The 17022-nt window shown below is 41.7% G+C and overlaps 1 protein-coding gene across 2 annotated transcripts in view; it reads left to right on the top strand.

The window, feature by feature from the left end:
• FKGP (L-fucokinase/GDP-L-fucose pyrophosphorylase) overlaps positions 1-17022 on the top strand; it is a 231433-nt gene that overhangs the window by 187151 nt on the left and 27260 nt on the right. The window lies entirely within an intron of this gene.

The raw sequence follows: 17022 nt of genomic DNA, 5'->3' as shown, positions 1-17022 counted from the left end.
AATTGTTTCTATATGTGTCAGAACAAGACAACATGGCCCAATTCTCGGTCAGTAATGGATGCTGTAATGTGGATTTGAAGGCAGCTAGTGGTTGTAAACTTTTACATATAGCTCTTCTGATTATGACAACGATATGATATGACTAAGGATTGAACTATTTAGTCAAGGCCACATTAGTGTAAATTATGTATGGTGTATGTTGACATTTAAAGGGTAGGGACTGCCCTGCTTTTGGTGCACACAAGTATCATACTCCTGTATGATTCTCTTGTTGACCGACATTTCAATTTTGAAAGAGTTGGTTTTTGTAATGGTGCACCGTGCTACCCTTATCATATATAATAAATTAATAACCATGTCTTGGATTTCTTAATCTGAAGAAGAATGGTCGTGATAAGTTCTGAATTTCAAGTTCCTAAATCCATTGCACGTCTTTTATTTGATCCTTATTCTACAGATAATGTCGAAAGTTTATTTTGGAGTGGCATTTCAAATACTAAGTCTTGTTTGCGTCTCCAAGCTGGCAAAGGATATGGCTGTGGGGAAAGAATAAAATGGCCTGGGGATCGCATGCCAACTCAGACAACGATGCCTCGGCCCTCAACTACTGTGATCAATCTCAATGACGGAATGCAGCAACGCTGCAACACAGTTTGGTAACTATATATGTTGGTACAGGAATGCAACGGCTCGGGCTCACGCAAGTTACCTCGGAATCCGGATTCAAGGCTGAAGGCGGCTCGGGCTCACGCAGGTTCACCGTTCAGCAATCCGTCGAATCTCTGCGTAACTCACGTAATCTCCGGCGGCGTCGAAGACTGAATCTCTGCGTCGATAGCAAACCCGAAATACTGAATCCTCGCGTCGATAGCAAACCCGAAACACTGAATCCTCGGCGTCGAAGACTGAATCTCTGCGTCGAAGATTGAATCCTCGCGTCGATAGCAAACTGTGAAACCCGAAAGACTGAATATTTGACGTCGATAGCGCAAACTGTGAAACGCGAAATACTGTGAAATCCGAAACCCGAAATACTGTGAAATCCGAAACCCGATTTACCCGCCATTCCGAAACCCGAGAAAAAATAAAACTGGCGGGACTCGCCAAAAAAACGCAGAACCGGCGATTTTTTTCAGAATCGCGAGTCAAACTCGCGTTGACCACGATTCAAAATCGGTCAACGCGAGTTGACTCGGAACGTTTTGGAACGGATCGTTTAGCCGCCGATCCGATTGAAACTCGCGATTTTGCCGAGTTTTTCCCGATTCCTGTTTCACTGGCTTAAATCTAGCGATGTGTCTATTTACTAACACTTGCGGGTTTTGGTGTAACAGCAATCGTGACTCCAACAAGTGGTATCAGAGCTAGAGGTCTCAAGTTCGAAACACACTGGGCTCGCGTTGGGGGGGGGGGCGAGATTGTTGGCTCTCGTTAATGGCGGTGTAGAAGGTCAATGCTCCTCGTGTGTTTCATGGCATGTGCTTAAATCTAGCGATGTGTATGTTTACTAACACTTGTGGGTTTTGGTGTAACGGCAATCGTGACTCCAACAAGACCTGTGGTCCTCTATGATTCAAATATATGAGGATCAAGTTTGTTGTAGAGTCCAAACCTTGCTTCCCATGCACATCAGTACAAACATATGGTCCTTGTTGCTACAAAATCTAGCAGGCCTTGTGAGGGGATTGACAAGGTGAGAGCCTATTAAAATTGGCAACTAGGGCCAACTTCCACCTTAGGACAGTTCATATGATGGAGATGATTATTGCATTGGATTCCTCTTTTCGAGAGGTACAATTTTGATATAAAGATCATCTCATTTTGACATTTTGAATTTATTCTCTCATGGAGAAATTGTCAAGGTCAGCTTCAGTGAATTGTAGGCTCATGAAGCCCAATGGATGTGTCTCCTCACCCTCAACGAAGTGTATAAATAGAAGTGACCTTTCTCTCATTTGGACATCATCATCTCATCACATATCTCTCTCTCTCCCCTCTATTGATTGGTTCGTACACCTTGGAGGCTTCTCTACTTCGCACGTGTGGAAGAGGACGAATTTTTGGACTGGTTTTGGAGGACGAAAATTTCAGAGATTAGGGCAGCATTGACTTGGACTGTTTGACCATGCATTGACTTCGTTTTTGTGGGCAGAATTCTGATTTCTGGAGGCCGCATTGATTGGCACAATTTTCGAGGTGTTTGGGCACAGTTTGACTGAGTTGACTTCAGCATTGACTTTCAGATTTGTTCACAGAAATCGCAGTAGGGTTTGACTGGGTTAACTGAGCTGTTTTTGGGTTGACTTTGACTCCCTTGGCAGGCAAAATTCTTCTGCTATTGACTGCGCTGCTTGGAGGGCACTTTGGTGCAGCTTTGACCACCATTGACTTTCTGGTTAGGGCTGCATTGATTGCTGTTGGCTGCTGATTTGGTAGGACTGTTTTGGGCATGTAATTCTGATATTTGTACACTCTCTCTCTCTGCTGAACTATAGAAGAATAATAAGAAGATTTTATCAAAGGGTTTCTCAACATTGAGGTTTGTCCCTGGCATTCGCCACATCTTGTGTCATCTTGTCTTGGCTTGTCTTCTGCACATGTTTATATGTTCTATCTGCATTTACTGTCAATGTGTTTAAGTTAATGTGATTGCTACTAGATATAACTGGAAATTTTCATTGGGCTGCTAAAGGAACATTGAAGTAAATTGTGCTTAAGCATAGAACATAGACATACCATTGTTATCTAAAATTAACATGGTATTAGAGCTCAGGTGAAGACAAAGCCCAAGCAAGAGTGAAGCAAACAATCACTAAGAGAAATTGTTGGATAAGGACTTGGAACTAGTCCCAATGACGACTACATCTTTCTTCAAATCTGAGGACAAACTCAAGGACAAATTCGATTATCATGCATGGAAGATGACTCTAGATTTGACATTGGAAGAAAATGATGCCATAGACTATGTCAAAGGAAGAATAGCAGAGCCTCCTACAAATACAGTCGCAGCTGCACAAACAAAGTACAAGAAAGGTGAGGTTAAAGCTAAGAAAATTATTGTTGATTCTATTCATAAGCCTTTGGTTGCCTATATTTCTGATTTGGAAACATCTAAAGAGGTGTATGAAAAGCCGGTTGGTATGTTCAAAGTAAATAATGTGAATCAAGTTATCTTTCTCAAGAATAAGTTAAAAGACATCAAAATGGATAGAGGAGAATCCATCCAATCCTACTTCATGGGGATTACCGAGATCAAGAATGATCTCCTATCTATTGGAGAAGTCATTGGTGACAGGGAGCTTACTCTTATTGCACTTGGAGGCCTTACAAAACAATGGGATGTGTTCAACACTACCATCCTCAACATTGACAGGATTCCGGGATTTGATGAATTATTGGCCAGACGCACTCAAGAAGAAATAAGGATGATGGAAAGAGACAAACCCTCAAATGGAAACAATCCTACCGCCTTCTCCACTCATTGTAATAGGAGGAACAATGTTGGTCCAAGGAATCAAGGTCAAGGGTTCAAGTCGGGATTCAAAGAACAAAGAAAAGGAAGGTGCTTCAATTGTAACAGGTTTGGCCACTTTGCTAGAGAGTGTCCTCACAAGAAGGATACTCCAAGAGATGATGACAACAATAACAACAACTTCAAGGGCAATGGAAATCAAAGGAACATCAGGTTCAACAACAAAGGAAAGAGGAATGCTCCCGCTGCTCGAAATGGAAATGGTCGTCCTCCCAAGAAGTCGAGAAACTCTTGGTATGAAGAAGTTAATGTTGTAAAGCAAAAAGAATTTTATCTTATTTTTGCCCTCTCCACCACCTCTCCTTCGGATACATTGGACCATTGGTTGATTGATAGTGGTGCCTCAAGGCACTTCACTGGGTACAAGGAAGCCCTCTCAAACTTGGTTGAAAAGAAGACGAATATGGAGATTATACTTGGGGATAATGCCACTTATTGCACGAAAGGAATTGGAATTGTTACTCTTCACTTAAATCATGATCAAACCCTCCACTTACAAGAAGTGCTATATGTACCTGATCTGAAAAAGAACTTGGTTTCTATTTCTGCGATGGAAGATAAAGGTTTTAAGGTGACATTTATTGATGGGAAGGTTCATGTTTGGAAAAGGAACCCAAGAGATGCATTCACTCTTGGATTCAGGGTTGAAGGTCTTTATCAGGTTGGAGGAAGTCCGTTGGGAGCAATGACTTGTGATACTTCTCTTCAATCTGAATTATGGCACCAAAGATTTGCTCACCTTCATTTCAAAACCTTACCTCATGTAAGAAAGATGGTCACAGGTATGCCCGAATTCAACTTAAATCATGAAGGTGTTTGTCAGGGATGTGAAGCTGGAAAACATACAAGGGGACCATTCCCCTCAAGTGAAACTCAAACCATCGATATTCTTCAATTGGTCCATTCTGATCTATCAGGTATGTTGCCTGTGACATCTTTGGGTGGATATTTGTACTATGCTATTTTTGTGGATGACTTCTCTCGCAAAACATGGATCTATTTCTTAAAGAAGAAGGATGAAGTATTCAAATGGTTCCGCTCTTTCAAAGCCTTGGTTGAGAATCAAACAGGGAAGAAGATCAAAATATTGAGGACCAATAATGGTACCGAATATGAGTCAAATGAATTCAAAGACTATTGTAGAGAAGTTGGCATTAAGAGGGAGACCACTACCGCATATACTCCTGAACAAAATGGTGTTGCCGAAAGGAAGAATCATATCATAGAAGCCACTCGTGCCATGCTTCATGACCAAGGTCTACCAAAGTTCCTATGGGGAGAAGTTGCCAACATTGTTGTGTATGTCCAAAATCGATGCCCACATCAAACTTTGGATTTCAAGACACCCAAAGAAGTTTTCACCGGTAAGAAACCTAATATGACTTACTTAACGCAGTTGAATCCCAAAAATGATATCTAATATAATGCACTGCGTAAATCCCCCATACTTAAATTCAAAAAGAGTCAAGGGATCTCTACCTGAATGGTTCATGAGGCACAATACTTGCTAAGGTTTTGCAAATGGGGTAGCAAGCTAAGTGGGCTTGATTGTGGGGAAAAAACTCCACAGTTAAGCGCGCTTGAGCCAGAGGAGTTCTGGGATGGGTAACCTCCTGGGAAGTCCTGGTTACCGGGTGCAAGCCCCGGAAGTGATGATTGATGCTATGTGATTCGTTCTCCACATTTCACTAGTTTCAATCCCACTTCTTCACCCCTGTGAGCATCACCCGATGCAATGAGTGCTAAGTGAACTATTCAAAAATCATGAGAAATTAGTCACTTTACGACTACCTCTCATGGAAATGGTCATACTTTGAATGACTTACTTAACGCAGTTGAATCCCAAAAATGATATCTAAGAAACCTAATGTTTCTCATTTTAGAATTTTTGGTTATCTCGTATATTTTCATGTGTCAAAAGAGAAAAGAAATAAACTAGATGCATCTGGGAAGAAAGGAACGTTTGTGGGCTACAATGAAACTTTTAAGTGTAAAAATTCCTAGACTCAAAGGAACCCCTACCGCAACAAATCTGAATCTACTTCACCTACTTGATTTTTAAATTACATTCATCAAGTTATTCTTCTGAATACTGAAGCAAATTACTTCTGCAGCCTACACTAATTAAATATTTGATCTCATGAAATAGAAAACAGAGCAAAGAATAAAATACATAGGACACACTTATTTTTGTACATAATAATCCTCGGAAAAACCCAATGCGGGAAAACCGATGCAACAGCTCTGTGGGTTTATTATTATGTAGGAGAAATATCTGAATACAAATCTAGGATGCTCATCTAGCATTCCTTTACAGAGAAAATACTGGTGGAAAATCTGAGTGAGTTTTACCTCACTTCACCTAGCAGAATTTTGGTTGATTCGACAGAAGATTGGCTAACCCCGGCTATTTCTATGTTGGCCCTGTATCAGCTTCTCTGCCCTCTGTGTCAGCTATCTTGGCAATTCTGGATTCTACATGGCAAGCAGCTTTTCTGCTTTGCGCTCGCCATTCTTGCTCTGCGTGGGCCCAAACTGGCCCAGCGTCAGCTCTCCCGGCTTCTGCGCTGCCTCTCTGCAAGATCTCTCTGCCTCTCTCTCAGTATTCTCTGGAAAGTCCTCCCAGATTCTCACTGCCCCTCTGCTATTGAATGATCATTTAGTTTGAATTTCTGAGCTTCCTAGCCCCAGAAATCGAACTCCAGGTCAATTCTCTCTCTCTTTATGTGTTTCTAAATGAACCCCAAGCCTCCATTTTATACTTTTCATGTTCAGTCTTCAACGGCCGAGATTAAGTCTCTAATCAATAGCTAAGATTAAAACATGACTTGATTTGCCTTCTAGATCATTCTCACCCATATTTTGATTAATACCCATTAATATTTTAACTTCCCTAAGTTTAGACTTAGGAACTCCATTAAAAATATTAACTATTTTAATAAAATACAATCCGGGTGGAATTTCACCAAATGGTTTTTGGGTTCTTTAGAACTCATGTGCCTTAGCCTCTCCACCAATTTTCAAGGCTAGAGAACTTCCGATGCTACCAAAAACTAACACTCCCTCTTAGCGAGGAAAGTGCTCTAACAACAATGTCCACCTGCATGCTGCTCTGTTTCTGAAGCACCTCCTTTCTGCGCCACTGCTTCCACCAACACTGTTTTGTTGTTGCTACTGTACTGTTGCCCATGACACTGCCACTGCCACTGCTGCATATGTACTACAACTCCCTCTCAAATGTTGCATCTGCACTACAACTTGTTAAATTTGGACAACTAGGTCCAAACTCCATGTTCTGATGCTCAGATTAAGAGGCTAATATTTTTGTTGGATTCCTCTTTCTGAGAGGTGTAAAATCCATATAAAAATAGTCTTAATCCGATGAGCAGAACTTATATTTTGAATTTATTATTCTTAATAAATTATATGTGCAAAGGTCAGCCAGTTTTGTAATGTAGGCTCACATGCCCAACAGATGTGTCACACACCCTCATTGATGGATATATATATACAGGAAATGTTGGAGAGAATTTGATCACAAAAAACAACTCACATCTTCCTCTCTCATCCTAAAAAGTACGAGCTACCTGGAGGACGAATTTCAGCCACACGTGGGAAGGACGAAGAGGATTTTTCTGCTGCTAGGGTTTCGCAGAAGTTTGACCAGCGTTGACTTTGGTCAACGCTTGGTCCAAACAAGCTGAAAACTTGTGGGAGGTTCGATTTTTGAAGGCCATACTACTTGGCACAAAAATCGAGGTCAAAGGGTTGACCGTTTTGCTGCTGCGTTAACTTTTAGCTTGCTGCCCCTGCGTTGACTTTTCAGGACAACGTTGACTTTTGTAGAACTGACTTGGGTTGACTCATCTACTGGTTGGAGGGTTGTTGTGACACATGCTGGGCTGGCTGACCAAAGGAGACTTTGCTGGTGAAGCATCCTGTTGACCGCCGAAACAAACACATACATTTTTCTTGTTTCTGATTTGTCTTCTGTAAGATCTGCTTATATGTTCTATCTGCATTTTGCTTATCTTCTTGTATGATTGCTGTGAGAAAAGTGAAATTGCTCTTAGCATAGAACATCTACAAAACTTTACATGGTATCAGAGCTGAGGTGAAGACAAACTCTATCTATAGCAATCATCATCGAAGGAAATGGATTCCTCTAAGCTTGAATTCAGGGAGAATGACAAGCTGACTGGAAGTGATGACTTCCATGCCTGGAAGATGTTATTAGATCTCAAATTAGAAGATCATGATCTCCTAGATCATGTGACAGGGAAGATTCAAGAACCTCCATCAAATGCCTCTGCTGCTGTTAAACACAAGTATAAGAAGGGAGAAATCAGAGCAAAACTGCTGATCAGGGAATCCATAAATAAGAGTCTGGTTGCCTACATATCTGAACTAGGCACATCCAAGGAGATGTATGACAAACTGATACTTATGTTCCGAGTAAACAATGTGAACCAAGTGCTATTCCTCAAGAACAAGTTGAAGAATATGAAGAAGGGCCGAGACGAGACTATTCAAACTTTCTTTATGAAGTTGACCGAAACCAGGAACAATCTGCTAGCTATTGGGGAGACAATAGCTGATCGTGAGATGGTTCTCACCGCACTTGGAGGACTTCCATATGAATGGCAAGTATTCACAACTACCATTCTCAACAATAATACCATCCCTAACTTTGATGAGCTTCTGTCTAGATGTATGCAAGAAGAAACAAGGATGAAGGAATTTGATAATGAAAGAAATGCTGCCTATGTTGCTCATTCCCGAAAGAAGAACTCTGGTTGTTCCAAGGACAAAGGAAGGACTAAGACTCAAAAGAAGAAGGGTAAATGTTTCACCTGCCATAGGACTGGACACTATGCTAGAGAATGCCCCTTCCAGAAGAATTCTCCCGATAGTGACGACAACAACAACAACCGAAGGAATGGGAATCAAAGAAATGACAAATCCAAAGGAAAGAGGAAGGCTCACTTTGAAGGAAACCATCCACCTTCTAAAAGGACCAGAAATACCAGGTATGAGGAGTCTAATGTTGTTGATAAAAGAAATGAGTATATTCTAATATCTGCTCTCTCAGCTGCATCTCTGCCCGACACTATGGATGTCTGGCTAATCGATAGTGGTGCCTCAAGACACATCACCGGATTCAAGGAAGCACTTTCTGACATGGTTGAAAGGGATACTAATCTAGAAATTACCCTTGGGGATAATGCCACTTATCCTGTGAAAGGGACCGGGACTGTGACCCTCCACTTGTCTCAAGGACAAGTCCTCCATCTACAAGATGTACTCTATGTACCCAAATTGAAGAAGAACCTTGTGTCTGTATCTGCCATGGAAGACAAAGGATTCAATGTAACTTTCTCTGATGGAAAGGTACTCATGTGGAAGAAGAGCTTCAAGGAAGCTATCTCAATTGGTTTTAGAGTTGGTACACTCTACCAGGTTGGAGGGAGTCCGTTGGGAGCTATGACTTGTGATACTATCCGTCAAACCGAACTATGGCACCGAAGATTTGGACACCTTCATTACAAGGCTCTTCCCGAAGCAAGGAAGGTGGTGACAGGGATGCCCGATTTTGGAAATAATCATAAAGGTGTATGTAAGGGCTGTGCTGAAGGAAAACATACAAGGGGACCTTTCCCCTCAAGTGTCACAAAGACATCTGAGATATTGCAACTGGTCCATTCTGATCTTTCCGGTATGTTGCCTGTAACATCCCTGGGGGGATGTTCTTACTATATGACATTTACTGATGACTTCTCTCGCAAAACCTGGATATTCTTCTTGAAGAAGAAGGATGAGGCTTTCATGTGGTTCCGTACCTTCAAAGCCTTGGTGGAAAATATGACCGGAAAGAAGATCAAGATTTTGAGGACTGACAATGGCACTGAATATGAGTCAAATGAGTTCAAAGACTTTTGCAGAGAAGCTGACATTAAGAGGGAGACTACCACTGCATATACTCCTGAGCAGAATGGTGTTGCTGAACGCAAGAATAGGACTATTGTGGAAGCTGCCCGTGCCATGCTATGTGACCAGGGTCTTCCAAAGTTTCTGTGGGGAGAAGCTGCAAATACTGCTGTGTACATTCAAAACTGATGCCCTCATTCCGCTTTGGACTCCAAAACTCCCGAAGAGGTTTTCTCTGGTAAGAAACCTGATGTCTCACATTTTAGAATTTTTGGATGTCCTGTCTATTTTCATGTGCCGAAAGAAAAGAGAAGTAAGCTGGACGCTACTGGGAAGAAAGGAATGTTTGTGGGCTACAGTGAGACTTCTAAGGCATATAGAGTCTATGTACCTGGTCAAAGGGAAGTAGAGATAAGCCATGATGTCACTTTTGACGAAGATGCTTCCCTGAAGAAAGTAGTAGATCTTCCTAGATTTGAAGAAAACCATGAAGAAAGACCTGGAAATCTGGAAGAACCCCAGGATGAGACTATGCTTGATGTTGAAGAGCCAATGGACCCTATTGATCCTTCCCCTTCTCTAGGAAAGAGGCCATCATGGCTCAGGGACACCCTCGAAGATGTTGAGGGTCATGCTGCCCCAAGGGGAACATTCCGAGAAAGCAAGAAGCCGTGTAGATACCAAGGGTATCTAGCTGCCATGAGTACTATTATACAATCTGAACCTGGATCTTTTGAAGAAGCCATCAAGCATCAAGTCTGGAAGGATGCTATGCATGAAGAATATGAGGCTATTATGAAGAATGATGTCTGGGATGTGGTCCCGAGACCGAAGGACAAATATGTTGTCACCGCTAAATGGCTCTACAAGATTAAACATGGATCTGATGGGAGTGCTGAAAAGTTTAAGGCAAGATTTGTTGCCCGTGGCTTCTCTCAAAAGGAAGGAATTGACTATGACGATATATTTGCACCTGTGGCTCGATATACCACCATCCGATCCATCATAGCCCTTGCTGCTACGCAAGGATGGAGTCTTCATCAGATGGATGTCAAGACTGCTTTTCTGCATGGTGCAATAAAGGAAGAGGTGTATGTAGAACAACCTCTGGGATTTGAAGTTCAAGATCGAGACACTTATGTCTGCAGGTTGAAGAAAGCCCTCTATGGGTTAAAGCAAGCACCCAGAGCTTGGTATGAGAGGATGGATAGTTACTTGATGAAGCTGGGCTTCACTCGAAGCAATGCTGATCCAAACCTTTACTTTAAGGTTGAGGAAGGAAAGCCTCTCATTCTAGTGCTGTATGTGGACGACCTCTTCCTGACAGGTGATGACCCTCTCATTCATCAATGTAAGAGGGAGCTTGCTGCTGAGTTCGAGATGAAAGACCTAGGACTGATGCACTATTTCCTAGGCCTAGAGGTCTGGCAGAGACCTGGAGAGATTTTCCTTTCTCAAGGAAAGTATATTGTGAAGCTTCTGGAAAGATTTGGGATGGTGGACTGTAAGTCCGTGTCGACACCAATGGAACTCAACTTTAAGAAGTTGAGTGGCAGCGCTGCAGAGCCTATCTTGGCCAATCCTACTGAGTATCGTCAACTCATAGGAGCTTTGATGTTCTTAGTGAACACCCGTCCAGACATATGTTTTGCAGTGAATACTTTGAGTCAACAGATGGTTGAGCCTCATCATTTTCACTGGGTTGGTGCCAAGAATCTTTTGAGATATCTTCGGGGCACGATAAACCATGGGCTGAGATACACTGCCGGGAGTGTGATACTCCGGGGATATACTGATGCCGATTGGGCTGGCAGTGTGGTGGATCGTAAGAGCACATCTGGATGCTGTTTCAATCTTGGTTCTGCTTCGATCTCATGGATGAGCAGGAAGCAGAAGTCGGTGGCTTTGAGCACCGCGGAGGCCGAATACATTGCTGCTAGTATGGCCTGTTGTGAAGCAGTTTGGTTGAGGAAGCTCTTTAGTGAGCTGTTCCAACATGTGCTAGATACCACTGTAATACTCTGTGATAATCAGAGTGGGATTCGTATGACTGAGAATCCTGTGTTCCACGACCGATCCAAGCATATTGATATCAGGTACCACTTTATCCGGGATATGGTACAGCGAGGCGCCGTAAGGCTCGATCATATAGGAACTGATGAGCAGGTCGCGGATATTCTCACTAAGCCCCTGGGGAAGGTCAAGTTCCTAACCTTCCGTGAGAGTCTTGGTGTCGTGGAAAGACCCTATGATGTGGGTCCTGTTGGACAATGAGCTCTGGGAGCTCTGGGGGGCTTTGGGGATAGCTTCTCGGAGCTATAAGCACTCATAATGCTTCTGCCCCACCCTTGTGATTATTGAGCTGGTTCGCCACTCATTTAATCTGTGCCCCGTATGCATCCTACCCATTGAGTTCAGGGCTCATGGGAAGTACCTCTCATTTGGCCAATGAGGTGTGGAAAAGCTAGAGACTATTAGCAAAGACTGATGGACGCATCAGAGATTGCCGTACTCTCTATCTAGGATGGCATGGTCCAACCACTTGATCTGGGATCAAGATTTGTGAGGTCTGGGACCTCTGGACTGATTATGTCAGTCGGGGAATGATGTCTTTGTGATTGACCCACTTCTGTTCTGAAATAAAGAAGCCAGCAAAGCAAGTTTCGGCGGGATGACTCACGATGTTAATTGCACTAATAGATGGAGTTCTCCCTAGTTGAGAGGGAGTGTTAAATTTGGACAACTAGGTCCAAACTCCATGTTCTGATGCTCAGATTAAGAGGCTAATATTTTTGTTGGATTCCTCTTTCTGAGAGGTGTAAAATCCATATAAAAATAGTCTTAATCCGATGAGCAGAACTTATATTTTGAATTTATTATTCTTAATAAATTATATGTGCAAAGGTCAGCCAGTTTTGTAATGTAGGCTCACATGCCCAACAAATGTGTCACACACCCTCATTGATGGATATATATATACAGGAAAAGTTGGAGAGAATTTGATCACAAAAAACAACTCACATCTTCCTCTCTCATCCTAAAAAGTACGAGCTACCTGGAGGACGAATTTCAGCCACACGTGGGAAGGACGAAGAGGATTTTTCTGCTGCTAGGGTTTCTGCTGCTAGGGTTTCGCAGAAGTTTGACCAGCGTTGACTTTGGTCAACGCTTGGTCCAAACAAGCTGAAAACTTGTGGGAGGTTTGATTTTTGAAGGCCATACTACCTGGCACAAAAATCGAGGTCAAAGGGTTGACCGTTTTGCTGCTGCGTTAACTTTTAGCTTGCTGCCCCTGCGTTGACTTTTCAGGACAGCGTTGACTTTTGTAGAACTGACTTGGGTTGACTCATCTACTGGTTGGAGGGTTGTTGTGACACATGCTGGGCTGGCTGACCAAAGGAGACTTTGCTGGTTGAAGCATCCTGTTGACCGCCGAAACAAACACATACATTTTTCTTGTTTCTGATTTGTCTTCTGTAAGATCTGCTTATATGTTCTATCTGCATTTTGCTTATCTTCTTGTATGATTGCTGTGAGAAAAGTGAAATTTCTCTTAGCATAGAACATCTACAAAACTTTACACAACTCCCTCTCAAATGTTGCATCTGTTATGCTGCGAGCACTGCCACTACTAACATTGCATCCGTACTGCAACTCAGTTGCTGAGAGAAGCAACTGAAAAACATCCAAAATTAGTTGAACTTAACTGTGTTCAACATAATACAATGAATGTCAGAATCTGACTGCTGCTGACCCTCTGAATCTTCTACGCTGCTGCTGACCTCTGCACTGCTGCCAACCTTGCTCTACGCTGATTAGTTTTTGGTTCCAAGCCACTGCATCTATCCTCCAAACACTCCACTGCATCATCTGACACTAAGTCCATCTCACTACTGCTGAATTTTAGGCTCCCGTAGCAAGGAATTGATCCAAGAGGTGGACTCCTCAAGGATCCCGCCCACATGTAGTCCTCCCGACTACAACTCAATATCGCCCCATCTCCCTCCTGGAGATGCATGGGCACTCATGGCAAACTCATCCTCGTCAATCTTTGCTGAAGCAGCCTTAGGATCATGTCTCTCATCCTTATCCTTTTTCTTCAAAGGGCACTGGGATGCATAGTGGCCCATCTCGCTATAACTGTAACATTTCACCTTCGAAATGTCCTTATTTCGCTTCAGCTTCTGTTGTCCCTTCGATGCCAGAGCTGCGTTCTCCTCCTCCTCCATCTTTGTGCTACTCCCACTGCTGCCATTGAGGTTGACCTTCACTAGGTCCCTCCTTAACTCCTCCTGTTGAAGAGCCGCCTACATCTCCTCCCATAAAGGTAGTTTTTCTTTGCCCAATATGCTTTGGACGAAAACTTGCCATTCATCCGAGACCCCATTCAGGGCTATCCTCACCATTGCAATTGGCTGAGGAGTGGACCCCATTGCAGCAAGCTGGTCTCTAGTGTCCTAAAGACGCTGAAGATAGAGGTTGACCCCTTCTTTCTGCATCAAATTCCACTGCAACTTCTGCTCCAAATACATCTTCCGCTATTCGGAAGAGCCTTCATACAGAGAAGACAAGGCTTCCCACATCTCTCGGGCTGTATCCTTGCCTTGCAAGTGTGAGACCACATGATCTCGAATTCCATCGAGAATGAGCCTCTTTTCCTTTACCTGCTAGGCCTTGTACTTCTTCTTTTGATTGTTGTCAGCAGGAACAGCTACAACACTTTTGACGTAGGCCTTGAGATCATATTCCTCCAGAACAACTAAGATTTTGGTCTTCCATATGACATAGTTGGAGGCTCTGTCCTACTTGTCCTGATCTCTGAGCCCATGCGATGCCATCTCACCCAACTGTTGAACTGACTCCTCTAGTCACTGCTCAGCGAGTGAGAAATTCGAACTTTTTGGCAAAAAGTTCTTTGAGGAGAATCCCCTTCTATGTATCTTCACTCTTTTTCTGACGGATTTGTGCCCTGGCAGAAACTACGCCCTTCAAGCACTGCATTGAGGCTCTACGTCACTCGCTCTGCCTCTGCAAACTCGCGAATTGGAAATCATACCTCTCTATCGACTCTCTCAGAGAGAGATTTCCTCGGAATCTCTGCTTCTTGGCAAGGACTGCGCAATCCTTTCAAGGGGATTTGAATTGCTGCCAAGTGCAGCTTTCGGCCTCACTGCTCAGCACTAGATCTGCTCTTCCTATTTCAAAATCAATGCTCTAATACCATGTGAAAATTCCTAGACTCGAAGGAACCCCTACTGCAGCAAATTTGAATCTACTTCACCTACTTGATTTTTAAATTACATTCATCAAGTTATTCTTCTTAATACTGAAGCAAATTACTTCTGTAGCCTACACTAATTAAATATTTGATCTCATGAAACAGAAAACAGAGCAAAGAACAAGATACATAGGACAAACTTATTTTTGGACACAATAGTCCCCAGAAAAACTCAATGCGGGAAAACCGGTGCAACAACTCTGAGGGTTTGTTATTATGCAGGAGAAATGTTTTAATACAAATCTAGGATGCTCATCTAGCAATCCTTTACAGAGAAAATACTGGTGGAAAATCTGAATGAGTTTTACCTCACTTCACCCGGCAGAATTCTAACTGATCCAGCATAAGATTCGCTAACCCCAGCTATTTCTACGTTGGCCTTGCATAGGCCCTGCATCAGCCTTTTAGGCTGAACTTAAGTTTTATGTAGTTGCCTCTTTCAGGCTAACCCTAAGTTCATCTCGACAAAACAAATGGGATCAATCATTGAAAAAAAAATGATGGAGCTCAATTCTAAAATGACGAAGGAAGAAAGGTTTTCCTATAATGCTCTTTCAATTACAGATCACAGAGTAATTACATTAAAAGTAAGTATCCAAGGAAGAGAAGTTAATGTCGCCATCAGCGCAAGCAACGATAAAAATTATATCAACATCAACTTGGCAAATCAGCGATTAATTCCAGAGCTAAGCATTAGTGTAAAGAAAAATATTTTTGACCAAAAAGAGTATAAAATTAGTGATCTACAAGTGACAATAGGTCATTATGAGTACATATCTCGATTTCATGTTGTAAGGACAGATAAAAAGACAGACATCATACTCGGTCAACCCTGGTTTAAGGATTTGGGTACATTCATGTTAAACATAGAGAAACAAGTTTTGATGTTTCCTTATAAAGGGAAGATGGTCACATTTCGAGACATAACAAGTAAATCAAAATCAATAAAATCTTCATTAGAAAACCTTAAGGATATCTCAGACTTGATGTTTTAAGATAACAAAAAAACTATATCAAAGAAGCAAAAAGAGCTTGAAGAAGTCATCTGCAGCAAAGACAAGGAAATTTCGTGCCTCAGAGATCACCAAGAAAAACTACTCAAACAAGTCAAGAAAGCTAAAGCATCAAAGAAGGAACTCAAGGAGCATTTATTAGAACAAGAAGAAGAAAATTTTCGTTTAAAGAGCCTTAACCAAACATTAGTAGAACAAATCAAGTGTTTAGAAGATGAGAAGTGTGAAGGCCCAAATAAAGTTGACTCAAAGAATGAGGAATGCTTACATCTCAAAAATCATAATCAAAATCTGCTCTAATAGATTAAAAAACTTAAGGACGAAAAGAAATCATTGATGAATAGGTTCAAAGAACTTGTCGCAAAGGAAGCATCAAAATCTCTAGATGTAGTAGTCCAAGCTAAAGAAATAAACATCAATACCACGAATTTCACAGTTCAAGCAAATCCAAACCCAATTGAAGTAAAAACGTACTCAGAGGTTTTCGTTCAAACAGAGGACACCCCAAATTAGGATTCAGTAGTTACGTCAACAACAACAATGATGCCTGATGAAAATCAGGAAACTGCCATAAAAATGTTTAAGGAAGTTCAAACAAGAAAAATTCCTTATCTACATCCGAATCACAAGAGTAGACGCCTTAATAAATCTACAAATCTATATCACGCAGAACATAAACAACAAACTTATGTTCTGAAGAATACTAAAGTGAGCTCAATCCAGTCATACGATAACTATTCACCACACAACTCCAAGGGTCAAAAGATTTCCCAAAAGATTAATCTAGGATGGTCTTATCTGTTTTCAGTACGACAATTATGTCTATCGCTCAGAACATCATATCGTCTTGTATCAACAAAGATGAAAGCTCAGAAATAAGAAGATATGTCGATCAACAGAAGAGAACTGATCCTTCATCAGTAAGCTTTGAGGACAAAGCTTTTTGAAGGGGAAGGCAATGTAACAAACTAAATTTATATAAAAATAAACACAAATAATGTAAAAACAACAAATAATATTAAATGATTAATTAGTTAGAAATTAATGAAAAGGTATGTCCCTAAAGGACATAACTATTCGTGAAAGGGTACTTACCTGGCTATATATACAGGGCCCTCATTCTCATTGTATCATCATTCTTCATACATTTTAATATATAATACTTGTATATTCAATGGATATCTCCATATTCCAAGTCTTCTGGAGTATTTAACGAGAAGTACAAACTTTGTTCGCTTCATTGCGTCAGCTATCCCGACTATTTCGGCTAT

The sequence above is a fragment of the Pinus tabuliformis genome, chromosome Q, assembly GCF_031772625.1.
Source record: "Pinus tabuliformis cultivar Carrire ecotype Pingquan chromosome Q, CPIR1, whole genome shotgun sequence".
Taxonomy (NCBI): Eukaryota; Viridiplantae; Streptophyta; class Pinopsida; order Pinales; family Pinaceae; genus Pinus; species Pinus tabuliformis.
Note: the sequence above shows the minus strand (reverse complement) of the source record. Positions and strands in the feature narration are given on the sequence as shown.